Source organism: Channa argus, unplaced genomic scaffold, assembly GCF_033026475.1.
Source record: "Channa argus isolate prfri unplaced genomic scaffold, Channa argus male v1.0 Contig031, whole genome shotgun sequence".
Lineage (NCBI taxonomy): Eukaryota > Metazoa > Chordata > Actinopteri > Anabantiformes > Channidae > Channa > Channa argus.
In genome coordinates this window covers 54,480-81,154 of record NW_027125250.1, presented here as the reverse complement: position 1 = coordinate 81,154, position 26,675 = coordinate 54,480, and the positions used below count along the sequence as shown (strand labels likewise).

The 26,675-nt window shown below is 42.0% G+C and overlaps 30 non-coding genes across 30 annotated transcripts; all 30 read right to left on the bottom strand.

Moving 5' to 3' along the window:
- Positions 1–74: 74 nt before the first annotated feature.
- trnal-aag (transfer RNA leucine (anticodon AAG)) lies at positions 75–157 on the bottom strand. Its single transcript has one exon. It is a non-coding gene; the product is annotated as a tRNA-Leu (tRNA).
- A 1,005-nt stretch (positions 158–1,162) lies between these two features.
- trnaq-cug (transfer RNA glutamine (anticodon CUG)) lies at positions 1,163–1,234 on the bottom strand. The gene has a single exon. It is a non-coding gene; the product is annotated as a tRNA-Gln (tRNA).
- A 538-nt stretch (positions 1,235–1,772) lies between these two features.
- trnal-aag (transfer RNA leucine (anticodon AAG)) lies at positions 1,773–1,855 on the bottom strand. The gene has a single exon. It is a non-coding gene; the product is annotated as a tRNA-Leu (tRNA).
- Positions 1,856–2,858: 1,003 nt separating this feature from the next.
- Positions 2,859–2,930, bottom strand: trnaq-cug (transfer RNA glutamine (anticodon CUG)). Its single transcript has one exon. It is a non-coding gene; the product is annotated as a tRNA-Gln (tRNA).
- A 538-nt stretch (positions 2,931–3,468) lies between these two features.
- Positions 3,469–3,551, bottom strand: trnal-aag (transfer RNA leucine (anticodon AAG)). The gene has a single exon. It is a non-coding gene; the product is annotated as a tRNA-Leu (tRNA).
- Positions 3,552–4,554: 1,003 nt separating this feature from the next.
- trnaq-cug (transfer RNA glutamine (anticodon CUG)) lies at positions 4,555–4,626 on the bottom strand. Its single transcript has one exon. It is a non-coding gene; the product is annotated as a tRNA-Gln (tRNA).
- A 538-nt stretch (positions 4,627–5,164) lies between these two features.
- trnal-aag (transfer RNA leucine (anticodon AAG)) lies at positions 5,165–5,247 on the bottom strand. The gene has a single exon. It is a non-coding gene; the product is annotated as a tRNA-Leu (tRNA).
- Positions 5,248–6,270: 1,023 nt separating this feature from the next.
- trnaq-cug (transfer RNA glutamine (anticodon CUG)) lies at positions 6,271–6,342 on the bottom strand. Its single transcript has one exon. It is a non-coding gene; the product is annotated as a tRNA-Gln (tRNA).
- Positions 6,343–6,880: 538 nt separating this feature from the next.
- Positions 6,881–6,963, bottom strand: trnal-aag (transfer RNA leucine (anticodon AAG)). Its single transcript has one exon. It is a non-coding gene; the product is annotated as a tRNA-Leu (tRNA).
- A 1,139-nt stretch (positions 6,964–8,102) lies between these two features.
- On the bottom strand, positions 8,103–8,185 carry trnal-aag (transfer RNA leucine (anticodon AAG)). The gene has a single exon. It is a non-coding gene; the product is annotated as a tRNA-Leu (tRNA).
- A 1,003-nt stretch (positions 8,186–9,188) lies between these two features.
- trnaq-cug (transfer RNA glutamine (anticodon CUG)) lies at positions 9,189–9,260 on the bottom strand. The gene has a single exon. It is a non-coding gene; the product is annotated as a tRNA-Gln (tRNA).
- A 538-nt stretch (positions 9,261–9,798) lies between these two features.
- Positions 9,799–9,881, bottom strand: trnal-aag (transfer RNA leucine (anticodon AAG)). The gene has a single exon. It is a non-coding gene; the product is annotated as a tRNA-Leu (tRNA).
- A 1,003-nt stretch (positions 9,882–10,884) lies between these two features.
- trnaq-cug (transfer RNA glutamine (anticodon CUG)) lies at positions 10,885–10,956 on the bottom strand. Its single transcript has one exon. It is a non-coding gene; the product is annotated as a tRNA-Gln (tRNA).
- A 538-nt stretch (positions 10,957–11,494) lies between these two features.
- On the bottom strand, positions 11,495–11,577 carry trnal-aag (transfer RNA leucine (anticodon AAG)). The gene has a single exon. It is a non-coding gene; the product is annotated as a tRNA-Leu (tRNA).
- A 987-nt stretch (positions 11,578–12,564) lies between these two features.
- Positions 12,565–12,636, bottom strand: trnaq-cug (transfer RNA glutamine (anticodon CUG)). Its single transcript has one exon. It is a non-coding gene; the product is annotated as a tRNA-Gln (tRNA).
- Positions 12,637–13,174: 538 nt separating this feature from the next.
- trnal-aag (transfer RNA leucine (anticodon AAG)) lies at positions 13,175–13,257 on the bottom strand. Its single transcript has one exon. It is a non-coding gene; the product is annotated as a tRNA-Leu (tRNA).
- Positions 13,258–15,705: 2,448 nt separating this feature from the next.
- trnaq-cug (transfer RNA glutamine (anticodon CUG)) lies at positions 15,706–15,777 on the bottom strand. The gene has a single exon. It is a non-coding gene; the product is annotated as a tRNA-Gln (tRNA).
- Positions 15,778–16,290: 513 nt separating this feature from the next.
- Positions 16,291–16,373, bottom strand: trnal-aag (transfer RNA leucine (anticodon AAG)). The gene has a single exon. It is a non-coding gene; the product is annotated as a tRNA-Leu (tRNA).
- Positions 16,374–17,395: 1,022 nt separating this feature from the next.
- Positions 17,396–17,467, bottom strand: trnaq-cug (transfer RNA glutamine (anticodon CUG)). Its single transcript has one exon. It is a non-coding gene; the product is annotated as a tRNA-Gln (tRNA).
- A 538-nt stretch (positions 17,468–18,005) lies between these two features.
- Positions 18,006–18,088, bottom strand: trnal-aag (transfer RNA leucine (anticodon AAG)). The gene has a single exon. It is a non-coding gene; the product is annotated as a tRNA-Leu (tRNA).
- Positions 18,089–19,091: 1,003 nt separating this feature from the next.
- trnaq-cug (transfer RNA glutamine (anticodon CUG)) lies at positions 19,092–19,163 on the bottom strand. Its single transcript has one exon. It is a non-coding gene; the product is annotated as a tRNA-Gln (tRNA).
- Positions 19,164–19,701: 538 nt separating this feature from the next.
- Positions 19,702–19,784, bottom strand: trnal-aag (transfer RNA leucine (anticodon AAG)). The gene has a single exon. It is a non-coding gene; the product is annotated as a tRNA-Leu (tRNA).
- Positions 19,785–20,806: 1,022 nt separating this feature from the next.
- trnaq-cug (transfer RNA glutamine (anticodon CUG)) lies at positions 20,807–20,878 on the bottom strand. Its single transcript has one exon. It is a non-coding gene; the product is annotated as a tRNA-Gln (tRNA).
- A 513-nt stretch (positions 20,879–21,391) lies between these two features.
- trnal-aag (transfer RNA leucine (anticodon AAG)) lies at positions 21,392–21,474 on the bottom strand. Its single transcript has one exon. It is a non-coding gene; the product is annotated as a tRNA-Leu (tRNA).
- A 1,022-nt stretch (positions 21,475–22,496) lies between these two features.
- Positions 22,497–22,568, bottom strand: trnaq-cug (transfer RNA glutamine (anticodon CUG)). Its single transcript has one exon. It is a non-coding gene; the product is annotated as a tRNA-Gln (tRNA).
- Positions 22,569–23,106: 538 nt separating this feature from the next.
- Positions 23,107–23,189, bottom strand: trnal-aag (transfer RNA leucine (anticodon AAG)). Its single transcript has one exon. It is a non-coding gene; the product is annotated as a tRNA-Leu (tRNA).
- Positions 23,190–24,210: 1,021 nt separating this feature from the next.
- trnaq-cug (transfer RNA glutamine (anticodon CUG)) lies at positions 24,211–24,282 on the bottom strand. Its single transcript has one exon. It is a non-coding gene; the product is annotated as a tRNA-Gln (tRNA).
- A 538-nt stretch (positions 24,283–24,820) lies between these two features.
- Positions 24,821–24,903, bottom strand: trnal-aag (transfer RNA leucine (anticodon AAG)). Its single transcript has one exon. It is a non-coding gene; the product is annotated as a tRNA-Leu (tRNA).
- Positions 24,904–25,906: 1,003 nt separating this feature from the next.
- On the bottom strand, positions 25,907–25,978 carry trnaq-cug (transfer RNA glutamine (anticodon CUG)). The gene has a single exon. It is a non-coding gene; the product is annotated as a tRNA-Gln (tRNA).
- A 538-nt stretch (positions 25,979–26,516) lies between these two features.
- Positions 26,517–26,599, bottom strand: trnal-aag (transfer RNA leucine (anticodon AAG)). The gene has a single exon. It is a non-coding gene; the product is annotated as a tRNA-Leu (tRNA).
- Positions 26,600–26,675: the final 76 nt, after the last annotated feature.

Below are 26,675 nucleotides of genomic sequence, written 5' to 3'. Positions count from 1 at the left end.
ACCTCTGACGAATGTGGAAGAATGGATCCAATGTTTTTTCCAAGTGTCAGCTGTTGTCTATAAAAAACAACATTTGTCAGAAGTGGGATTTGAACCCACGCCTCCAGGAGAGACTGCGACCTTAACGCAGCGCCTTAGACCGCTCGGCCATCCTGACAACAGAACAGGCTTGGTTTGGTACTCCAAAAAAAATGCGCAAAGACAGCATTTAGATTAGGCGTAATTATTGTAAATCAAATGTGCAAACTCGTCATCAGCCTATCTCTTTATCGGTTTATTGCTACCCTGGCCATCAGTGATGGATGCGTGAAGTATGGTATGTCTCAGGCAAAAAAGAGCTTGTTGATTAAGACACTACACACCTGTCAGCTGGTATTGGTGTTCTTCTGCCCTTTACTGGCAAGACATCAATTCATAGAGCTTTAACATATACATTCAGTTTTTCAGCAAACTCCAGAAAAGGTAACCAGTATCCAAATATTGCATTATATTAATTGAACCACTTCATTTGGTAGAGTACTAAAGTCATTGAATGGAGCATAAGAGAAAGAACTGTTGCCAAAGTTGCCTGCATTTATTGCACATTAAAACCTGAGAACAGCAAGCCAGCTTAAAGGTCCAGCTGGTTTTATTTATTCTACAGTATAACAGGTCCCATCGTGATTTGAACTCAGATTGCTGGATTCATAGTCCAGAGTGCTTACCTATACACCAGGGAATCTCCAGATGCTGCCAAATGAAGCAAGTGTGCACTGGAAAAGTGAACAGTGTTACACAGACACTATTTTTAATATATTTCAAATACTAACCCTTATGACAAAAATAAGGAAGCACTTGAAAACTAGGGTAGGGTTATAAAAGAGGAATTGGGGATTGTGTCTGGGATCGCACTTCATGCCCAAACTTGAATGGAATGCCCAAAATGTGTTTTTAGCATTATGTGACAGAGATCAGCAAGGATACTTAGCTAAGAGTGTGTTTATTTTAAACCATCGTGCAGGCTTGGCCTCATTTCTGTGCCGGTATAAGTTTTTTTAGACTTGTCATGAGTGTTTAGTGCACATAGTATTCTGTTTCTGGAACAAGATGAGCTCCATGACAATGCCACTGTGAGTCTCCCAGTTGGTGGAGTAACCGAGTCACTCATTTCATCGAGAACAGTAGGTCCCACCGAGATTTGAACTCGGATCGCTGGATTCAGAGTCCAGAGTGCTCACCATTACACCACGGAACCTTTCCACATTGCTAGCTTAATGTTGTTGAACAGGTTCTTCCACACAATTTGATTCATTTCATTATTGTCTCCAAATTGACAACTTGGAGATTTGGCTGATCATGTAGCAAACTAAAAAAATGTCAATATTAGGCGGTTTGGGTACATCTAAGCACTGTGTCACTTTTATCTCAGTGTGTGATATTCATTGCATCTATCCAGATGCACTGTAACTTGTATAACATCAAAATCTATGGATTTGGCCAATAGAGTCAGTCTCAAATGGACTCTCATTAGTGATTATAGGGCATAGATGAAAGACTACCTTTGATACGTAACTAGAGGGGTGCCAAAGCCATGCTCCTTGAGCTCCACAACCCTGCTTGCTTGTCAGCTATCCGTGCTTTACCCACTGCTCCTGCACTTTCTGTCTGATTGAACACACCTTATCCAGGTAAGCAGTCTTGGAGAATAGGTGGTTCCCCACCTCTGACGAATGTGGAAGAATGGATCCAATGTGTTTTCCAAGTGTCAGCTGTTGTCCTTAAAAAACAACATTTGTCAGAAGTGGGATTCGAACCCACGCCTCCAGGAGAGACTGCGACCTTAACGCAGCGCCTTAGACCGCTCGGCCATCCTGACAACAGAACAGGCTTGGTTTGGTACTCCGAAAAAAATGCGCAAAGACAGCATTTAGATTAGGCGTAATTATTGTAAATCAAATGTGCAAACTCGTCATCAGCCTATCTCTTTATCAGTTTATTGCTACCCTGGCCATCAGTGATGGATGCGTGAAGTATGGTATGTCTCAGGCAAAAAAGAGCTTGTTGATTAAGCCACTACACACCTGTCAGCTGGTATTGGTGTTCTTCTGCCCTTTACTGGCAAGACATCAATTCATAGAGCTTTAACATATACATTCAGTTTTTCAGCAAACTCCAGAAAAGGTAAACAGTATCCAAATATTGCATTAAATTAATTGAACCACGTCATTTGGTAGAGTACTAGAGTCAATGAATGGAGCATAAGAGAAAGAACAGTTGCCAAAGTTGCCTGCATTTATTGCACATTAAAACCTGAGAACAGCAAGCCAGCTTAAAGGTCCAGCTGGTTTTATTCATTCTACACTATAACAGGTCCCACCGTGATTTGAACTCAGATTGCTGGATTCATAGTCCAGAGTGCTTACCTATACACCAGGGAATCTCCAGATGCTGCCAAATGAAGCAAGTGTGCACTGGAAAAGTGAACAGTGTTACACAGACACTAGTTTTAATATATTTCAAATACTAACCCTTATGACAAAAATAAGGAAGCACTTGAAAACTAGGGTAGGGTTATAAAAGAGGAATTGGGGATTGTGTCTGGGATCGCACTTCATGCCCAAAATGTGTTTTTAGCATTATGTGACAGAATTCAGCAAGGATATTTAGCTAAGAGTGTGTTTATTTTAAACCATTGTGCAGGCTTGGCCTCATTTCTGTGCCGGTATCAGTTTTTTTAGACTTGTCATGAGTGTTTAGTGCACATAGTATTCTGTTTCTGGAACAAGATGAGCTCCATGACAATGCCACTGTGAGTCTCCCAGTTGGTGGAGTAACTGAGTCACTCATTGCATTGAGAAAAGCTACAACCTGCCAACAGTAGGTCCCACCGAGATTTGAACTCGGATCGCTGGATTCAGAGTCCAGAGTGCTCACCATTACACCATGGAACCTTTCCACATTGCTAGCTTAATGTTGTTGAACAGGTTCTTCCACACAATTTGATTCATTTCATTATTGTCTCCAACTTGACAACTTGGAGATTTGGCTGATCATGTAGCAAACTAAAAAAATGTCAATACAAGGCGGTTTGGGTACATCTAAGCACTGTGTCACTTTTATCTCAGTGTGTGATATTCATTGCATCTATCCAGATGCACTGTAACTTGTATAACATCAAAATCTATGGATTTGGCCAATAGAGTCAGTCTCAAATGGACTCTCATTAGTGATTATAGGGCATAGATGAAAGACTACCTTTGATACGTAACTAGAGGGGTGCCAAAGCCATGCTCCTTGAGCTCTACAGCCCTGCTTGCTTGTCAGCTATCCGTGCTTTACCCACTGCTCCTGCACTTTCTGTCTGATTGAACACACCTTATCCAGGTAAGCAGTCTTGGAGAATGGGTGGTTCCCCACCTCTGACGAATGTGGAAGAATGGATCCAATGTGTTTTCCAAGTGTCAGCTGTTGTACTTAAAAAACAACATTTGTCAGAAGTGGGATTCGAACCCACGCCTCCAGGAGAGACTGCAACCTTAACGCAGCGCCTTAGACCGCTCGGCCATCCTGACAACAGAACAGGCTTGGTTCGGTACTCCGAAAAAAATGCGCAAAGACAGCATTTAGATTAGGCGTAATTATTGTAAATCAAATGTGCAAACTCGTCATCAGCCTATCTCTTTATCAGTTTATTGCTACCCTGGCCATCAGTGATGGATGCGTGAAGTATGGTATGTCTCAGGCAAAAAAGTGCTTGTTGATTAAGCCACTACACACCTGTCAGCTGGTATTGGTGTTCTTCTGCCCTATACTGGCAAGACATCAATTCATAGAGCTTTAACATATACATTCAGTTTTTCAGCAAACTCCAGAAAAGGTACCCAGTATCCAAATATTGCATTAAATTAATTGAACCACGTCATTTGGTAGAGTACTAGAGTCATTGAATGGAGCATAAGAGAAAGAACAGTTGCCAAAGTTGCCTGCATTTATTGCACATTAAAACCTGAGAACAGCAAGCCAGCTTAAAGGTCCAGCTGGTTTTATTCATTCTACACTATAACAGGTCCCACCCTGATTTGAACTCAGATTGCTGGATTCATAGTCCAGAGTGCTTACCTATACACCAGGGAATCTCCAGATGCTGCCAAATGAAGCAAGTGTGCACTGGAAAAGTGAACAGTGTTACACAGACACTAGTTTTAATATATTTCAAATACTAACCCTTATGACAAAAATAAGGAAGCACTTGAAAACTAGGGTAGGGTTATAAAAGAGGAATTGGGGATTGTGTCTGGGATCGCACTTCATGCCCAAAATGTTTTTTTAGCATTATGTGACAGAGATCAGCAAGGATATTTAGCTAAGAGTGTGTTCATTTTAAACCATCGTGCAGGCTTGGCCTCATTTCTGTGCCGGTATCAGTTTTTTTAGACTTGTCATGAGTGTTTAGTGCACATAGTATTCTGTTTCTGGAACAAGATGAGCTCCATGACAATGCCACTGTGAGTCTCCCAGTTGGTGGAGTAACCGAGTCACTCATTGCATCGAGAAAAGCTACAACCTGCCAACAGTAGGTCCCACCGAGCTTTGAACTCGGATCGCTGGATTCAGAGTCCAGAGTGCTCACCATTATACCATGGAACCTTTCCACATTGCTAGCTTAATGTTGTTGAACAGGTTCTTCCACACAATTTGATTCATTTCATTATTGTCTCCAACTTGACAACTTGGAGATTTGGCTGATCATGTAGCAAACTAATAAAATGTCAATACAAGGCGGTTTGGGTACATCTAAGCACTGTGTCACTTTTATCTCAGTGTGTGATGTTCATTGCATCTATCCAGATGCAATGTAACTTGTATAACATCAAAATCTATGGATTTGGCGAATAGAGTCAGTCTCAAATGGACTCTCATTAGTGATTATAGGGCATAGATGAAAGACTACCTTTGATACGTAACTAGTGGGGTGCCAAAGCCATGCTCCTTGAGCTCCACAGCCCTGCTTGCTTGTCAGCTATCCGTGCTTTACCCACTGCTCCTGCACTTTCTGTCTGATTGAACACACCTTATCCAGGTAAGCAGTCTTGGAGAATAGGTGGTTCCCCACCTCTGACGAATGTGGAAGAATGGATCCAATGTGTTTTCCAAGTGTCAGCTGTTGTCCTTAAAAAACAACATTTGTCAGAAGTGGGATTTGAACCCACGCCTCCAGGAGAGACTGCGACCTTAACGCAGCGCCTTAGACCGCTCGGCCATCCTGACAACAGAACAGGCTTGGTTTGGTACTCCAAAAAAAAATGCGCAAAGACAGCATTTAGATTAGGCGTAATTATTGTAAATCAAATGTGCAAACTCGTCATCAGCCTATCTCTTTATCAGTTTATTGCTACCCTGGCCATCAGTGATGGATGCGTGAAGTATGGTATGTCTCAGGCAAAAAAGAGCTTGTTGATTAAGCCACTACACACCTGTCAGCTGGTATTGGTGTTCTTCTGCCCTTTACTGGCAAGACATCAATTCATAGAGCTTTAACATATACATTCAGTTTTTCAGCAAACTCCAGAAAAGGTAAACAGTATCCAAATATTGCATTATATTAATTGAACCACGGCATTTGGTAGAGTACTAAAGTCATTGAATGGAGCATAAGAGAAAGAACTGTTGCCAAAGTTGCCTGCATTTATTGCACATTAAAACCTGAGAACAGCAAGCCAGCTTAAAGGTCCAGCTGGTTTTATTCATTCTACACTATAACAGGTCCCATCGTGATTTGAACTCAGATTGCTGGATTCATAGTCCAGAGTGCTTACCTATACACCAGGGAATCTCCAGATGCTGCCAAATGAAGCAAGTGTGCACTGGAAAAGTGAACAGTGTTACACAGACGCTAGTTTTAATATATTTCAAATACTAACCCTTATGACAAAAATAAGGAAGCACTTGAAAACTAGGGTAGGGTTATAAAAGAGGAATTGGGGATTGTGTCTGGGATCGCACTTCATGCCCAAACTTGAATGGAATGCCCAAAATGTGTTTTTAGCATTATGTGACAGAGATCAACAAGGATACTTAGCTAAGAGTGTGTTTATTTTAAACCATCGTGCAGGCTTGGCCTCATTTCTGTGCCGGTATCAGTTTGTTTAGACTTGTCATGAGTGTTTAGTGCACATAGTATTCTGTTTCTGGAACAAGGTGAGCTCCATGACAATGCCACTGTGAGTCTCCCAGTTGGTGGAGTAACCGAGTCACTCATTGCATCAAGAAAAGCTACAACCGTCCAACAGTAGGTCCCACCAAGATTTGAACTCGGATCGCTGGATTCAGAGTCCAGAGTGCTCACCTTTACACCATGGAACCTTTCCACATTGCGAGCTTAATGTTGTTGAACAGGTTCTTCCACACAATTTGATTCATTTCATTATTGTCTCCAACTTGACAACTTGGAGATTTGGCTGATCATGTAGCAAACTAAAAAAATGTCAATACAAGGCGGTTTGGGTACATCTAAGCACTGTGTCACTTTTATCTCAGTGTGTGATGTTCATTGCATCTATCCAGATGCAATGTAACTTGTATAACATCAAAATCTATGGATTTGGCCAATAGAGTCAGTCTCAAATGGACTCTCATTAGTGATTATAGGGCATAGATGAAAGACTACCTTTGATACGTAACTAGTGGGGTGCCAAAGCCATGCTCCTTGAGCTCCACAGCCCTGCTTGCTTGTCAGCTATCCGTGCTTTAGCCACTGCTCCTGCACTTTCTGTCTGATTGAACACACCTTATCCAGGTAAGCAGTCTTGGACAATAGGTGGTTCCCCACCTCTGACGAATGTGGAAGAATGGATCCAATGTGTTTTCCAAGTGTCAGCTGTTGTACTTAAAAAACAACATTTGTCAGAAGTGGGATTCGAACCCACGCCTCCAGGAGAGACTGCAATCTTAACGCAGCACCTTAGACCGCTCGGCCATCCTGACAACAGAACAGGCTTGGTTCGGTACTCCGAAAAAAATGCGCAAAGACAGCATTTAGATTAGGCGTAATTATTGTAAATCAAATGTGCAAACTCGTCATCAGCCTATCTCTTTATCAGTTTATTGCTACCCTGGCCATCAGTGATGGATGCGTGAAGTATGGTATGTCTCAGGCAAAAAAGTGCTTGTTGATTAAGCCACTACACACCTGTCAGCTGGTATTGGTGTTCTTCTGCCCTTTACTGGCAAGACATCAATTCATAGAGCTTTAACATATACATTCAGTTTTTCAGCAAACTCCAGAAAAGGTACCCAGTATCCAAATATTGCATTAAATTAATTGAACCACGTCATTTGGTAGAGTACTAGAGTCATTGAATGGAGCATAAGAGAAAGAACAGTTGCCAAAGTTGCCTGCATTTATTGCACATTAAAACCTGAGAACAGCAAGCCAGCTTAAAGGTCCAGCTGGTTTTATTCATTCTACACTATAACAGGTCCCACCGTGATTTGAACTCAGATTGCTGGATTCATAGTCCAGAGTGCTTACCTATACACCAGGGAATCTCCAGATGCTTCCAAATGAAGCAAGTGTGCACTGGAAAATTGAACAGTGTTACACAGACACTAGTTTTAATATATTTCAAATACTAACCCTTATGACAAAAATAAGGAAGCACTTGAAAACTAGGGTAGGGTTATAAAAGAGGAATTGGGGATTGTGTCTGGGATCGCACTTCATGCCCAAAATGTGTTTTTAGCATTATGTGACAGAAATCAGCAAGGATATTTAGCTAAGAGTGTGTTTATTTTAAACCATTGTGCAGGCTTGGCCTCATTTCTGTGCCGATAGAGTCAGTCTCAAATGGACTCTCATTAGTGATTATAGGGCATAGATGAAAGACTACCTTTGATACGTAACTAGTGGGGTGCCAAAGCCATGCTCCTTGAGCTCCACAGCCCTGCTTGCTTGTCAGCTATCCGTGCTTTAGCCACTGCTCCTGCACTTTCTGTCTGATTGAACACACCTTATCCAGGTAAGCAGTCTTGGAGAATAGGTGGTTCCCCACCTCTGACGAATGTGGAAGAATGGATCCAATGTGTTTTCCAAGTGTCAGCTGTTGTACTTAAAAAACAACATTTGTCAGAAGTGGGATTCGAACCCACGCCTCCAGGAGAGACTGCAATCTTAACGCAGCACCTTAGACCGCTCGGCCATCCTGACAACAGAACAGGCTTGGTTCGGTACTCCAAAAAAAATGCGCAAAGACAGCATTTAGATTAGGCGTAATTATTGTAAATCAAATGTGCAAACTCGTCATCAGCCTATCTCTTTATCAGTTTATTGCTACCCTGGCCATCAGTGATGGATGCGTGAAGTATGGTATGTCTCAGGCAAAAAAGTGCTTGTTGATTAAGCCACTACACACCTGTCAGCTGGTATTGGTGTTCTTCTGCCCTTTACTGGCAAGACATCAATTCATAGAGCTTTAACATATACATTCAGTTTTTCAGCAAACTCCAGAAAAGGTACCCAGTATCCAAATATTGCATTAAATTAATTGAACCACGTCATTTGGTAGAGTACTAGAGTCATTGAATGGAGCATAAGAGAAAGAACAGTTGCCAAAGTTGCCTGCATTTATTGCACATTAAAACCTGAGAACAGCAAGCCAGCTTAAAGGTCCAGCTGGTTTTATTCATTGTACACTATAACAGGTCCCACCCTGTTTTTAACTCAGATTGCTGGATTCATAGTCCAGAGTGCTTACCTATACACCAGGGAATCTCCAGATGCTGCCAAATGAAGCAAGTGTGCACTGGAAAAGTGAACAGTGTTACACAGACACTAGTTTTAATATATTTCAAATACTAACCCTTATGACAAAAATAAGAAAGCACTTGAAAACTAGGGTAGGGTTATAAAAGAGGAATTGGGGATTGTGTCTGGGATCGCACTTCATGCCCAAAATGTGTTTTTAGCATTATGTGACAGAATTCAGCAAGGATATTTAGCTAAGAGTGTGTTTATTTTAAACCATTGTGCAGGCTTGGCCTCATTTCTGTGCCGGTATCAGTTTTTTTAGACTTGTCATGAGTGTTTAGTGCACATAGTATTCTGTTTCTGGAAGAAGATGAGCTCCATGACAATGCCACTGTGAGTCTCCCAGTTGGTGGAGTAACTGAGTCACTCATTGCATTGAGAAAAGCTACAACCTGCCAACATTTGGTCCCACCGAGATTTGAACTCGGATCGCTGGATTCAGAGTCCAGAGTGCTCACCATTACACCATGGAACCTTTCTACATTGCTAGCTTAATGTTGTTGAACAGGTTCTTCCACACAATTTGATTCATTTCATTATTGTCTCCAACTTGACAACTTGGAGATTTGGCTGATCATGTAGCAAACTAAAAAAATGTCAATACAAGGCGGTTTGGGTACATCTAAGCACTGTGTCACTTTTATCTCAGTGTGTGATATTCATTGCATCTATCCAGATGCACTGTAACTTGTATAACATCAAAATCTATGGATTTGGCCAATAGAGTCAGTCTCAAATGGACTCTCATTAGTGATTATAGGGCATAGATGAAAGACTACCTTTGATACGTAACTAGAGGGGTGCCAAAGCCATGCTCCTTGAGCTCCACAGCCCTGCTTGCTTGTCAGCTATCCGTGCTTTACCCACTGCTTCTGCACTTTCTGTCTGATTGAACACACCTTATCCAGGTAAGCAGTCTTGGAGAATAGGTGGTTCCCCACCTCTGACGAATGTGGAAGAATGGATCCAATGTGTTTTCCAAGTGTCAGCTGTTGTCCTTAAAAAACAACATTTGTCAGAAGTGGGATTTGAACCCACGCCTCCAGGAGAGACTGCGACCTTAACGCAGCGCCTTAGACCGCTCGGCCATCCTGACAACAGAACAGGCTTGGTTTGGTACTCCAAAAAAAATGTGCAAAGACAGCATTTAGATTAGGCGTAATTATTGTAAATCAAATGTGCAAATTCGTCATCAGCCTATCTCTTTATCAGTTTATTGCTACCCTGGCCATCAGTGATGGATGCGTGAAGTATGGTATGTCTCAGGCAAAAAAGAGCTTGTTGATTAAGCCACTACACACCTGTCAGCTGGTATTGGTGTTCTTCTGCCCTTTACTGGCAAGACATCAATTCATAGAGCTTTAACATATACATTCAGTTTTTCAGCAAACTCCAGAAAAGGTAAACAGTATCCAAATATTGCATTAAATTAATTGAACCACGTCATTTGGTAGAGTACTAGAGTCATTGAATGGAGCATAAGAGAAAGAACAGTTGCCAAAGTTGCCTGCATTTATTGCACATTAAAACCTGAGAACAGCAAGCCAGCTTAAAGGTCCAGCTGGTTTTATTCATTCTACACTATAACAGGTCCCACCGTGATTTGAACTCAGATTGCTGGATTCATAGTCCAGAGTGCTTACCTATACACCAGGGAATCTCCAGATGCTGCCAAATGAAGCAAGTGTGCACTGGAAAAGTGAACAGTGTTACACAGACACTAGTTTTAATATATTTCAAATACTAACCCTTATGACAAAAATAAGGAAGCACTTGAAAACTAGGGTAGGGTTATAAAAGAGGAATTGGGGATTGTGTCTGGGATCGCACTTCATGCCCAAAATGTGTTTTTAGCATTATGTGACAGAATTCAGCAAGGATATTTAGCTAAGAGTGTGTTTATTTTAAACCATTGTGCAGGCTTGGCCTCATTTCTGTGCCGGTATCAGTTTTTTTAGACTTGTCATGAGTGTTTAGTGCACATAGTATTCTGTTTCTGGAACAAGATGAGCTCCATGACAATGCCACTGTGAGTCTCCCAGTTGGTGGAGTAACTGAGTCACTCATTGCATTGAGAAAAGCTACAACCTGCCAACAGTAGGTCCCACCGAGATTTGAACTCGGATCGCTGGATTCAGAGTCCAGAGTGCTCACCATTACACCATGGAACCTTTCCACATTGCTAGCTTAATGTTGTTGAACAGGTTCTTCCACACAATTTGATTCATTTCATTATTGTCTCCAACTTGACAACTTGGAGATTTGGCTGATCATGTAGCAAACTAAAAAAATGTCAATACAAGGCGGTTTGGGTACATCTAAGCACTGTGTCACTTTTATCTCAGTGTGTGATATTCATTGCATCTATCCAGATGCACTGTAACTTGTATAACATCAAAATCTATGGATTTGGCCAATAGAGTCAGTCTCAAATGGACTCTCATTAGTGATTATAGGGCATAGATGAAAGACTACCTTTGATACGTAACTAGAGGGGTGCCAAAGCCATGCTCCTTGAGCTCCACAGCCCTGCTTGCTTGTCAGCTATCCGTGCTTTACCCACTGCTCCTGCACTTTCTGTCTGATTGAACACACCTTATCCAGGTAAGCAGTCTTGGAGAATAGGTGGTTCCCCACCTCTGACGAATGTGGAAGAATGGATCCAATGTGTTTTCCAAGTGTCAGCTGTTGTCCTTAAAAAACAACATTTGTCAGAAGTGGGATTTGAACCCACGCCTCCAGGAGAGACTGCGACCTTAACGCAGCGCCTTAGACCGCTCGGCCATCCTGACAACAGAACAGGCTTGGTTTGGTACTCCAAAAAAAATGTGCAAAGACAGCATTTAGATTAGGCGTAATTATTGTAAATCAAATGTGCAAATTCGTCATCAGCCTATCTCTTTATCAGTTTATTGCTACCCTGGCCATCAGTGATGGATGCGTGAAGTATGGTATGTCTCAGGCAAAAAAGAGCTTGTTGATTAAGCCACTACACACCTGTCAGCTGGTATTGGTGTTCTTCTGCCCTTTACTGGCAAGACATCAATTCACAGAGCTTTAACATATACATTCAGTTTTTCAGCAAACTCCAGAAAAGGTAAACAGTATCCAAATATTGCATTAAATTAATTGAACCACGTCATTTGGTAGAGTACTAGAGTCATTGAATGGAGCATAAGAGAAAGAACAGTTGCCAAAGTTGCCTGCATTTATTGCACATTAAAACCTGAGAACAGCAAGCCAGCTTAAAGGTCCAGCTGGTTTTATTCATTCTACACTATAACAGGTCCCATCGTGATTTGAACTCAGATTGCTGGATTCATAGTCCAAAGTGCTTACCTATACACCAGGGAATCTCCAGATGCTGCCAAATGAAGCAAGTGTGCACTGGAAAAGTGAACAGTGTTACACAGACACTATTTTTAATATATTTCAAATACTAACCCTTATGACAAAAATAAGGAAGCACTTGAAAACTAGGGTAGGGTTATAAAAGAGGAATTGGGGATTGTGTGTGGGATCGCACTTCATGCCCAAAATGTGTTTTTAGCATTATGTGACAGAGATCAGCAAGGATTATTATTTTAAACCATCGTGCAGGCTTGGCGTCATTTCTGTGCCGGTATCAGTTTTTTTGGAATTGTCATGAGTGTTTAGTGCACATAGTATTCTGTTTCTTGAACAAGATGAGCTCCATGACAATGCCACTGTGAGTCTCCCAGTTGGTGGAGTAACCGAGTCATTCATTGGATCGAGGAAAGCTACAACCTGCCAACAGTAGGTCCCACCGAGATTTGAACTCGGATCGCTGGATTCAGAGTCCAGAGTGCTCACCATTACACCATGGAACCTTTCCACATTGCTAGCTTAATGTTGTTGAACAAGTTCTTCCACACAATTTGATTCATTTCATTATTGTCTCCAACTTGACAACTTGGAGATTTGGCTGATCATGTAGCAAACTAAAAAAATGTCAATACGAGGCGGTTTGGGTACATCTAAGCACTGTGTCACTTTTATCTCAGTGTGTGATGTTCATTGCATCTATCCAGATGCAATGTAACTTGTATAACATCAAAATCTATGGATTTGGCCAATAGAGTCAGTCTCAAATGGACTCTCATTAGTGATTATAGGGCATAGATGAAAGACTACCTTTGATACGTAACTAGTGGAGTGCCAAAGCCATGCTCCTTGAGCTACACAGCCCTGCTTGCTTGTCAGCTATCCGTGCTTTACCCATTGCTCCTGCACTTTCTGTCTGATTGAACACACCTTATCCAGGTAAGCAGTCTTGGAGAATAGGTGGTTCCCTACCTCTGACGAATGTGGAAGAATGGATCCAATGTGTTTTCCAAGTGTCAGCTGTTGTCCTTAAAAAACAACATTTGTCAGAAGTGGGATTCCAACCCACGCCTCCAGGAGAGACTGCGACCTTAACGCAGCGCCTTAGACCGCTCGGCCATCCTGACAACAGAACAGGCTTGGTTTGGTACTCCAAAAAAAATGCGCAAAGACAGCATTTAGATTAGGCGTAATTATTGTAAATCAAAAGTGCAAACTCGTCATCAGCCTATCTCTTTATCAGTTTATTGAAGTTGCAACTGGATTCTGGACTTCCTGACTGGGAGACCCCAGTCAGTCCGGATCGGGAACAACATCTCCAGCACCACCACACTGAGCACTGGAGCCCCTCAGGGCTTTGTGCTCAGCTCTCTGCTGTTCACTCTGCTGACGCACGACTGTGTAGCAATGCACAGCTCAAACCACATAGTCAAGTTTGCTGATGACACGACCGTGGTGGGTCTAATCAGCAAGAACGACGAGTCAGCCTACAGAGAGGAGGTGCAACGTGCAACGATTAACAGCCTGGTGTGGAGCAAACAACCTGTCTCTGAACGTTGACAAAACTAAAGAGATGGTTGTGGACTTCAGGAGAGCACAGGGTGACCATTCTCCATTGATCATCGATGGATCCTCAGTGGAGATAGTCAAGAGCACCAAATTCCTTGGTGTTCATCTGGCGGACAACCTCACCTGGTCAGTCAACACCAGCTCCATCACCAAGAAGGCCCAGCAGCGTCTCTACTTCCTGAGAAGGCTGAGGAAAGCCCATCTCCCTCCCCCCATCCTGACCATGTTCTACAGAGGGACCATTGAGAGCATCCTGAGCAGCTGCATCACTGCCTGGTTTGGGAACTGCACCGTCGCGGATCGCAAGACCCTACAGAGGATAGTGAGGACAGCTGAGAAGATCATCGGAGTCTCTCTGCCCTCTATCATGCACATTTACACCACACGCTGCATCCGCAAAGCCAACAGCATTGTGGACGACCCCACACACCCATCACACACACTCTTCACACTCCTGCCATCAGGAAAGAGGTTCCGAAGCATTCGGGCCACCACATCCAGACTATGCAACAGTTTTTTCCCACAAGCCATCAGGCTCCTCAACACACAGAACTGAAATAGAACTTAAACACACTGCAAACCGAACTCAGCACATTCTCATCACTCACTACTCATCTCATTCCACCACCACTTATTTATTATTTATTTACTTTTATCATTCTACATTTACTGCACTACACTGTTTACCTGCTGTTTTTTTTTTTGCACATTCCAATGCAATTGCACTTTTTTTACATGCTGGACATTTAAATGCACTATACCGTTTACATGCTGCTCTTTTTTTTAACACCCCTAGCACACTTAACTGAACTGTACTGTACTGTAAAATAGTATACAGTAGGTTTACTGGTCGGCACTGTCTTGGGTCTTGTGTCTTGTGTCCTGTCCTGTGTTACTTGTGTTGTCTGTCTACACTGTCCGTCTGTACTGTTTTTTCGTCTGCACTGTTTGCACTTGGTTGCACTCGATGCACTTTATTATAGCTTGTGTTGTTTGTAGCACCTTGGTTCTTGGAGAAACGTTATCTCGTTTCTACTGTGTACTGTGTACCACTGTGTATAGTAGAAATGACAATAAAAGCCACTTGACTTGACTTGACTTGACTTGCTACCCTGGCCATCAGTGATGGATGCGTGAAGTATGGTATGTCTCAGGCAAAAAAGAGCTTGTTGATTAAGCCACTACACACCTGTCAGCTGGTATTGGTGTTGTTCTGCCCTTTACTGGCAAGACATCAATTCATAGAGCTTTAACATATACATTCAGTTTTTCAGCAAACTCCAGAAAAGGTAACCAGTATCCAAATATTGCATTATATTAATTGAACCACGTCATTTGGTAGAGTACTAGAGTCAATGAATGGAGCATAAGAGAAAGAACTGTTGCCAAAGTTGCCTGCATTTATTGCACATTAAAACCTGAGAACAGCAAGCCAGCTTAAAGGTCCAGCTGGTTTTATTCATTCTACACTATAACAGGTCCCATCCTGATTTGAACTCAGATTGCTGGATTCATAGTCCAGAGTGCTTACCTATACACCAGGGAATCTCCAGATGCTGCCAAATGAAGCAAGTGTGCACAGGAAAAGTGAACAGTGTTACACAGACACTAGTTTTAATATATTTCAAATACTAACCCTTATGACAAAAATAAGGAAGCACTTGAAAACTAGGGTAGGGTTATAAAAGAGGAATTGGGGATTGTGTCTGGCATCGCACTTCATGCCCAAACTTGAATGGAATGCCCAAAATGTGTTTTTAGCATTATGTGACAGAGATCAGCAAGGATACTTAGCTAAGAGTGTGTTTATTTTAAACCATCGTGCAGGCTTGGCCTCATTTCTGTGCCGGTTTCAGTTTTTTTAGACTTGTCATGAGTGTTTAGTGCACATAGTATTCTGTTTCTGGAACAAGATGAGCTCCATGACAATCCCACTGTGAGTCTCCCAGTTGGTGGAGTAACCGAGTCAATCATTGCATCGAGAAAAGCTACAACCTGCCAACAGTAGGTCCCACCGAGATTTGAACTCGGATCGCTGGATTCAGAGTCCAGAGTGCTCACCATTACACCATGGAACCTTTCCACATTGCTAGCTTTATGTTGTTGAACAGGTTCTTCCACACAATTTGATTCATTTCATTATTGTCTCCAACTTGACAACTTGAAGATTTGGCTGATCATGTAGCAAACTAAAAAAATGTCAATACGGGGCGGTTCGGGTACATCTAAGCACTGTGTCACTTTTATCTCAGTGTGTGATGTTCATTGCATCTATCCAGATGCACTGTAACTTGTATAACATGAAAATCTATGGATTTGGCCAATAGAGTCAGTCTCAAATAGACTCTCATTAGTGATTATAGGGCATAGATGAAAGACTACCTTTGATACGTAACTAGAGGGGTGCCAAAGCCATGCTCCTTGAGCTCCACAGCCCTGCTTGCTTGTCAGCTATCCGTGCTTTACCCACTGCTTCTGCACTTTCTGTCTGATTGAACACACCTTAGGTGATTCCCCACCTCTGACGAATGTGGAAGAATGGATCCAATGTGTTTTCCAAGTGTCAGCTGTTGTCCTTAAAAAACAACATTTGTCAGAAGTGGGATTTGAACCCACGCCTCCAGGAGAGACTGCGACCTTAACGCAGCGCCTTAGACCGCTCGGCCATCCTGACAACAGAACTGGCTTGGTTTGGTACTCCAAAAAAAATGCGCAAAGACAGCATTTAGATTAGGCGTAATTATTGTAAATCAAATGTGCAAACTCGTCATCAGCCTATCTCTTTATCGGTTTATTGCTACCCTGGCCATCAGTGATGGATGCGTGAAGTATGGTATGTCTCAGGCAAAAAAGAGCTTGTTGATTAAGACACTACACACCTGTCAGCTGGTATTGGTGTTCTTCTGCCCTTTACTGGCAAGACATCAATTCATAGAGCTTTAACATATACATTCAGTTTTTCAGCAAACTCCAGAAAAGGTAACCAGTATCCAAATATTGCATTATATTAATTGAACCACTTCATTTGGTAGAGTACTAAAGTCATTGAATGGAGCATAAGAGAAAGAACTGTTGCCAAAGTTGCCTGCATTTATTGCACATTAAAACCTGAGAACAGCAAGCCAGCTTAAAGGTCCAGCTGGTTTTATTTATTCTACAGTATAACAGGTCCCATCGTGATTTGAACTCAGATTGCTGGATTCATAGTCCAGAGTGCTTACCTATACACCAGGGAATCTCCAGATGCTGCCAAATGAAGCAAGTGTGCACTGGAAAAGTGAACAGTGTTACACAGACACTATTTTTAATATATTTCAAATACTAACCCTTATGACAAAAATAAGGAAGCACTTGAAAACTAGGGTAGGGTTATAAAAGAGGAATTGGGGATTGTGTCTGGGATCGCACTTCATGCCCAAACTTGAATGGAATGCCCAAAATGTGTTTTTAGCATTATGTGACAGAGATCAGCAAGGATACTTAGCTAAGAGTGTGTTTATTTTAAACCATCGTGCAGGCTTGGCCTCATTTCTGTGCCGGTTTCAGTTTTTTTAGACTTGTCATGAGTGTTTAGTGCACATAGTATTCTGTTTCTGGAACAAGATGAGCTCCATGACAATGCCACTGTGAGTCTCCCAGTTGGTGGAGTAACCGAGTCAATCATTGTATCGAGAAAAGCTACAACCTGCCAACAGTAGGTCCCACCGAGATTTGAACTCGGATCGCTGGATTCAGAGTCCAGAGTGCTCACCATTACACCATGGAACCTTTCCACATTGCTAGCTTTATGTTGTTGAACAGGTTCTTCCACACAATTTGATTCATTTCATTATTGTCTCCAACTTGACAACTTGGAGATTTGGCTGATCATGTAGCAAACTAAAAAAATGTCAATACGAGGCAGTTTGGGTACATCTAAGCACTGTGTCACTTTTATCTCAGTGTGTGATGTTCATTGCATCTATCCAGATGCACTGTAACTTGTATAACATGAAAATCTATGGATTTGGCCAATAGAGTCAGTCTCAAATAGACTCTCATTAGTGATTATAGGGCATAGATGAAAGACTACCTTTGATACGTAACTAGAGGGGTGCCAAAGCCATGCTCCTTGAGCTCCACAGCCCTGCTTGCTTGTCAGCTATCCGTGCTTTACCCACTGCTCCTGCACTTTCTGTCTGATTGAACACACCTTATCCAGGTAAGCAGTCTTGGAGAATAGGTGGTTCCCCACCTCTGACGAATGTGGAAGAATGGATCCAATGTGTTTTCCAAGTGTCAGCTGTTGTCCTTAAAAAACAACATTTGTCAGAAGTGGGATTCGAACCCACGCCTCCAGGAGAGACTGCGACCTTAACGCAGCGCCTTAGACCGCTCGGCCATCCTGACAACAGAACAGGCTTGGTTTGGTACTCCGAAAAAAATGCGCAAAGACAGCATTTAGATTAGGCGTAATTATTGTAAATCAAATGTGCAAACTCGTCATCAGCCTATCTCTTTATCAGTTTATTGCTACCCTGGCCATCAGTGATGGATGCGTGAAGTATGGTATGTCTCAGGCAAAAAAGAGCTTGTTGATTAAGCCACTACACACCTGTCAGCTGGTATTGGTGTTCTTCTGCCCTTTACTGGCAAGACATCAATTCATAGAGCTTTAACATATACATTCAGTTTTTCAGCAAACTCCAGAAAAGGTAAACAGTATCCAAATATTGCATTAAATTAATTGAACCACGTCATTTGGTAGAGTACTAGAGTCAATGAATGGAGCATAAGAGAAAGAACAGTTGCCAAAGTTGCCTGCATTTATTGCACATTAAAACCTGAGAGCAGCAAGCCAGCTTAAAGGTCCAGCTGGTTTTATTCATTCTACACTATAACAGGTCCCACCGTGATTTGAACTCAGATTGCTGGATTCATAGTCCAGAGTGCTTACCTATACACCAGGGAATCTCCAGATGCTGCCAAATGAAGCAAGTGTGCACTGGAAAAGTGAACAGTGTTACACAGACACTAGTTTTAATATATTTCAAATACTAACCCTTATGACAAAAATAAGGAAGCACTTGAAAACTAGGGTAGGGTTATAAAAGAGGAATTGGGGATTGTGTCTGGGATCGCACTTCATGCCCAAAATGTGTTTTTAGCATTATGTGACAGAATTCAGCAAGGATACTTAGCTAAGAGTGTGTTTATTTTAAACCATTGTGCAGGCTTGGCCTCATTTCTGTGCCGGTATCAGTTTTTTTAGACTTGTCATGAGTGTTTAGTGCACATAGTATTCTGTTTCTGGAACAAGATGAGCTCCATGACAATGCCACTGTGAGTCTCCCAGTTGGTGGAGTAACTGAGTCACTCATTGCATTGAGAAAAGCTACAACCTGCCAACAGTAGGTCCCACCGAGATTTGAACTCGGATCGCTGGATTCAGAGTCCAGAGTGCTCACCATTACACCATGGAACCTTTCCACATTGCTAGCTTAATGTTGTTGAACAGGTTCTTCCACACAATTTGATTCATTTCATTATTGTCTCCAACTTGACAACTTGGAGATTTGGCTGATCATGTAGCAAACTAAAAAAATGTCAATACAAGGCGGTTTGGGTACATCTAAGCACTGTGTCACTTTTATCTCAGTGTGTGATATTCATTGCATCTATCCAGATGCACTGTAACTTGTATAACATCAAAATCTATGGATTTGGCCAATAGAGTCAGTCTCAAATGGACTCTCATTAGTGATTATAGGGCATAGATGAAAGACTACCTTTGATACGTAACTAGAGGGGTGCCAAAGCCATGCTCCTTGAGCTCTACAGCCCTGCTTGCTTGTCAGCTATCCGTGCTTTACCCACTGCTCCTGCACTTTCTGTCTGATTGAACACACCTTATCCAGGTAAGCAGTCTTGGAGAATGGGTGGTTCCCCACCTCTGACGAATGTGGAAGAATGGATCCAATGTGTTTTCCAAGTGTCAGCTGTTGTACTTAAAAAACAACATTTGTCAGAAGTGGGATTCGAACCCACGCCTCCAGGAGAGACTGCAACCTTAACGCAGTGCCTTAGACCGCTCGGCCATCCTGACAACAGAACAGGCTTGGTTCGGTACTCCGAAAAAAATGCGCAAAGACAGCATTTAGATTAGGCGTAATTATTGTAAATCAAATGTGCAAACTCGTCATCAGCCTATCTCTTTATCAGTTTATTGCTACCCTGGCCATCAGTGATGGATGCGTGAAGTATGGTATGTCTCAGGCAAAAAAGTGCTTGTTGATTAAGCCACTACACACCTGTCAGCTGGTATTGGTGTTCTTCTGCCCTATACTGGCAAGACATCAATTCATAGAGCTTTAACATATACATTCAGTTTTTCAGCAAACTCCAGAAAAGGTACCCAGTATCCAAATATTGCATTAAATTAATTGAACCACGTCATTTGGTAGAGTACTAGAGTCATTGAATGGAGCATAAGAGAAAGAACAGTTGCCAAAGTTGCCTGCATTTATTGCACATTAAAACCTGAGAACAGCAAGCCAGCTTAAAGGTCCAGCTGGTTTTATTCATTCTACACTATAACAGGTCCCACCCTGATTTGAACTCAGATTGCTGGATTCATAGTCCAGAGTGCTTACCTATACACCAGGGAATCTCCAGATGCTGCCAAATGAAGCAAGTGTGCACTGGAAAAGTGAACAGTGTTACACAGACACTAGTTTTAATATATTTCAAATACTAACCCTTATGACAAAAATAAGGAAGCACTTGAAAACTAGGGTAGGGTTATAAAAGAGGAATTGGGGATTGTGTCTGGGATCGCACTTCATGCCCAAACTTGAATGGAATGCCCAAAATGTGTTTTTAGCATTATGTGACAGAGATCAGCAAGGATACTTAGCTAAGAGTGTGTTTATTTTAAACCATCGTGCAGGCTTGGCCTCATTTCTGTGCCGGTTTCAGTTTTTTTAGACTTGTCATGAGTGTTTAGTGCACATAGTATTCTGTTTCTGGAACAAGATGAGCTCCATGACAATGCCACTGTGAGTCTCCCAGTTGGTGGAGTAACCGAGTCAATCATTGTATCGAGAAAAGCTACAACCTGCCAACAGTAGGTCCCACCGAGATTTGAACTCGGATCGCTGGATTCAGAGTCCAGAGTGCTCACCATTACACCATGGAACCTTTCCACATTGCTAGCTTTATGTTGTTGAACAGGTTCTTCCACACAATTTGATTCATTTCATTATTGTCTCCAACTTGACAACTTGGAGATTTGGCTGATCATGTAGCAAACTAAAAAAATGTCAATACGAGGCAGTTTGGGTACATCTAAGCACTGTGTCACTTTTATCTCAGTGTGTGATGTTCATTGCATCTATCCAGATGCACTGTAACTTGTATAACATGAAAATCTATGGATTTGGCCAATAGAGTCAGTCTCAAATAGACTCTCATTAGTGATTATAGGGCATAGATGAAAGACTACCTTTGATACGTAACTAGAGGGGTGCCAAAGCCATGCTCCTTGAGCTCCACAGCCCTGCTTGCTTGTCAGCTATCCGTGCTTTACCCACTGCTTCTGCACTTTCTGTCTGATTGAACACACCTTAGGTGATTCCCCACCTCTGACGAATGTGGAAGAATGGATCCAATGTTTTTTCCAAGTGTCAGCTGTTGTCCTTAAAAAACAACATTTGTCAGAAGTGGGATTTGAACCCACGCCTCCAGGAGAGACTGCGACCTTAACGCAGCGCCTTAGACCGCTCGGCCATCCTGACAACAGAACAGGCTTGGTTTGGTACTCCAAAAAAAATGCGCAAAGACAGCATTTAGATTAGGCGTAATTATTGTAAATCAAATGTGCAAACTCGTCATCAGCCTATCTCTTTATCGGTTTATTGCTACCCTGGCCATCAGTGATGGATGCGTGAAGTATGGTATGTCTCAGGCAAAAAAGAGCTTGTTGATTAAGACACTACACACCTGTCAGCTGGTATTGGTGTTCTTCTGCCCTTTACTGGCAAGACATCAATTCATAGAGCTTTAACATATACATTCAGTTTTTCAGCAAACTCCAGAAAAGGTAACCAGTATCCAAATATTGCATTATATTAATTGAACCACTTCATTTGGTAGAGTACTAAAGTCATTGAATGGAGCATAAGAGAAAGAACTGTTGCCAAAGTTGCCTGCATTTATTGCACATTAAAACCTGAGAACAGCAAGCCAGCTTAAAGGTCCAGCTGGTTTTATTTATTCTACAGTATAACAGGTCCCATCGTGATTTGAACTCAGATTGCTGGATTCATAGTCCAGAGTGCTTACCTATACACCAGGGAATCTCCAGATGCTGCCAAATGAAGCAAGTGTGCACTGGAAAAGTGAACAGTGTTACACAGACACTATTTTTAATATATTTCAAATACTAACCCTTATGACAAAAATAAGGAAGCACTTGAAAACTAGGGTAGGGTTATAAAAGAGGAATTGGGGATTGTGTCTGGGATCGCACTTCATGCCCAAACTTGAATGGAATGCCCAAAATGTGTTTTTAGCATTATGTGACAGAGATCAGCAAGGATACTTAGCTAAGAGTGTGTTTATTTTAAACCATCGTGCAGGCTTGGCCTCATTTCTGTGCCGGTTTCAGTTTTTTTAGACTTGTCATGAGTGTTTAGTGCACATAGTATTCTGTTTCTGGAACAAGATGAGCTCCATGACAATGCCACTGTGAGTCTCCCAGTTGGTGGAGTAACCGAGTCAATCATTGCATCGAGAAAAGCTACAACCTGCCAACAGTAGGTCCCACCGAGATTTGAACTCGGATCGCTGGATTCAGAGTCCAGAGTGCTCACCATTACACCATGGAACCTTTCCACATTGCTAGCTTAATGTTGTTGAACAAGTTCTTCCACACAATTTGATTCATTTCATTATTGTCTCCAACTTGACAACTTGGAGATTTGGCTGATCATGTAGCAAACTAAAAAAATGTCAATACGAGGCAGTTTGGGTACATCTAAGCACTGTGTCACTTTTATCTCAGTGTGTGATGTTCATTGCATCTATCCAGATGCACTGTAACTTGTATAACATGAAAATCTATGGATTTGGCCAATAGAGTCAGTCTCAAATAGACTCTCATTAGTGATTATAGGGCATAGATGAAAGACTACCTTTGATACGTAACTAGAGGGGTGCCAAAGCCATGCTCCTTGAGCTCCACAGCCCTGCTTGCTTGTCAGCTATCCGTGCTTTACCCACTGCTCCTGCACTTTCTGTCTGATTGAACACACCTTATCCAGGTAAGCAGTCTTGGAGAATAGGTGGTTCCCCACCTCTGACGAATGTGGAAGAATGGATCCAATGTGTTTTCCAAGTGTCAACTGTTGTCCTTAAAAAACAACATTTGTCAGAAGAGGGATTTGAACCCACGCCTCCAGGACAGACTGCGACCTTAACGCAGCGCCTTAGACCGCTCGGCCATCCTGACAACAGAACAGGCTTGGTTTGGTACTCCAAAAAAATGTGCAAAGACAGCATTTAGATTAGGCGTAATTATTGTAAATCAAATGTGCAAATTCGTCATCAGCCTATCTCTTTATCAGTTTATTGCTACCCTGGCCATCAGTGATGGATGCGTGAAGTATGGTATGTCTCAGGCAAAAAAGAGCTTGTTGATTAAGCCACTACACACCTGTCAGCTGGTATTGGTGTTCTTCTGCCCTTTACTGGCAAGACATCAATTCATAGAGCTTTAACATATACATTCAGTTTTTCAGCATACTCCAGAAAAGGTAAACAGTATCCAAATATTGCATTAAATTAATTGAACCACGTCATTTGGTAGAGTACTAGAGTCATTGAATGGAGCATAAGAGAAAGAACAGTTGCCAAAGTTGCCTGCATTTATTGCACATTAAAACCTGAGAACAGCAAGCCAGCTTAAAGGTCCAGCTGGTTTTATTCATTCTACACTATAACAGGTCCCACCGTGATTTGAACTCAGATTGCTGGATTCATAGTCCAGAGTGCTTACCTATACACCAGGGAATCTCCAGATGCTGCCAAATGAAGCAAGTGTGCACTGGAAAAGTGAACAGTGTTACACAGACACTAGTTTTAATATATTTCAAATACTAACCCTTATGACAAAAATAAGGAAGCACTTGAAAACTAGGGTAGGGTTATAAAAGAGGAATTGGGGATTGTGTCTGGGATCGCACTTCATGCCCAAACTTGAATGGAATGCCCAAAATGTTTTTTTAGCATTATGTGACAGAGATCAGCAAGGATATTTAGCTAAGAGTGTGTTCATTTTAAACCATCGTGCAGGCTTGGCCTCATTTCTGTGCCGGTATCAGTTTTTTTAGACTTGTCATGAGTGTTTAGTGCACATAGTATTCTGTTTCTGGAACAAGATGAGCTCCATGACAATGCCACTGTGAGTCTCCCAGTTGGTGGAGTAACCGAGTCACTCATTGCATCGAGAAAAGCTACAACCTGCCAACAGTAGGTCCCACCGAGATTTGAACTCGGATCTCTGGATTCAGAGTCCAGAGTGCTCACCATTACACCATGGAACCTTTCCACATTGCTAGCTTAATGTTGTTGAACAGGTTCTTCCACACAATTTGATTCATTTCATTATTGTCTCCAACTTGACAACTTGGAGATTTGGCTGATCATGTAGCAAACTAAAAAAATGTCAATACAAGGCGGTTTGGGTACATCTAAGCACTGTGTCACTTTTATCTCAGTGTGTGATATTCATTGCATCTATCCAGATGCACTGTAACTTGTATAACATCAAAATCTATGGATTTGGCGAATAGAGTCAGTCTCAAATGGACTCTCATTAGTGATTATAGGGCATAGATGAAAGACTACCTTTGATACGTAACTAGAGGGGTGCCAAAGCCATGCTCCTTGAGCTCCACAGCCCTGCTTGCTTGTCAGCTATCCGTGCTTTACCCACTGCTCCTGCACTTTCTGTCTGATTGAACACACCTTATCCAGGTAAGCAGTCTTGGAGAATAGGTGGTTCCCCACCTCTGACGAATGTGGAAGAATGGATCCAATGTGTTTTCCAAGTGTCAGCTGTTGTCCTTAAAAAACAACATTTGTCAGAAGTGGGAATCGAACCCACGCCTCCAGGAGAGACTGCGACCTTAACGCAGCGCCTTAGACCGCTCGGCCATCCTGACAACAGAACAGGCTTGGTTTGGTACTCCGAAAAAAATGCGCAAAGACAGCATTTAGATTAGGTGTAATTATTGTAAATCAAATGTGCAAACTCGTCATCAGCCTATCTCTTTATCAGTTTATTGCTACCCTGGCCATCAGTGATGGATGCGTGAAGTATGGTATGTCTCAGGCAAAAAAGAGCTTGTTGATTAAGCCACTACACACCTGTCAGCTGGTATTGGTGTTCTTCTGCCCTTTACTGGCAAGACATTATTTCATAGAGCTTTAACATATACATTCAGTTTTTCAGCAAACTCCAGAAAAGGTAAACAGTATCCAAATATTGCATTATATTAATTGAACCACGGCATTTGGTAGAGTACTAAAGTCATTGAATGGAGCATAAGAGAAATAACTGTTGCCAAAGTTGCCTGCATTTATTGCACATTAAAACCTGAGAACAGCAAGCCAGCTTAAAGGTCCAGCTGGTTTTATTCATTCTACACTATAACAGGTCCCATCGTGATTTGAACTCAGATTGCTGGATTCATAGTCCAGAGTGCTTACCTATACACCAGGGAATCTCCAGATGCTGCCAAATGAAGCAAGTGTGCACTGGAAAAGTGAACAGTGTTACACAGACACTAGTTTTAATATATTTCAAATACTAACCCTTATGACAAAAATAAGGAAGCACTTGAAAACTAGGGTAGGGTTATAAAAGAGGAATTGGGGATTTTGTCTGGGATCGCACTTCATGCCCAAAATGTGTTTTTAGCATTATGTGACAGAATTCAGCAAGGATATTTAGCTAAGAGTGTGTTTATTTTAAACCATTGTGCAGGCTTGGCCTCATTTCTGTGCCGGTATCATTTTTTTTAGACTTGTCATGAGTGTTTAGTGCAAATAGTATTCTGTTTCTGGAACAAGATGAGCTCCATGACAATGCCACTGTGAGTCTCCCAGTTGGTGGAGTAACTGAGTCACTCATTGCATTGAGAAAAGCTACAACCTGCCAACAGTAGGTCCCACCGAGATTTGAACTCGGATCGCTGGATTCAGAGTCCAGAGTGCTCACCATTACACCATGGAACCTTTCCACATTGCTAGCTTAATGTTGTTGAACAGGTTCTTCCACACAATTTGATTCATTTCATTATTGTCTCCAACTTGACAACTTGGAGATTTGGCTGATCATGTAGCAAACTAAAAAAATGTCAATACAAGGCGGTTTGGGTACATCTAAGCACTGTGTCACTTTTATCTCAGTGTGTGATATTCATTGCATCTATCCAGATGCACTGTAACTTGTATAACATCAAAATCTATGGATTTGGCCAATAGAGTCAGTCTCAAATGGACTCTCATTAGTGATTATAGGGCATAGATGAAAGACTACCTTTGATACGTAACTAGAGGGGTGCCAAAGCCATGCTCCTTGAGCTCTACAGCCCTGCTTGCTTGTCAGCTATCCGTGCTTTACCCACTGCTCCTGCACTTTCTGTCTCATTGAACACACCTTATCCAGGTAAGCAGTCTTGGAGAATAGGTGGTTCCCCACCTCTGACGAATGTGGAAGAATGGATCCAATGTGTTTTCCAAGTGTCAGCTGTTGTCCTTAAAAAACAACATTTGTCAGAAGTGGGATTCCAACCCACGCCTCCAGGAGAGACTGCGACCTTAACGCAGCGCCTTAGACCGCTCGGCCATCCTGACAACAGAACAGGCTTGGTTTGGTACTCCAAAAAAAATGCGCAAAGACAGCATTTAGATTAGGCGTAATTATTGTAAA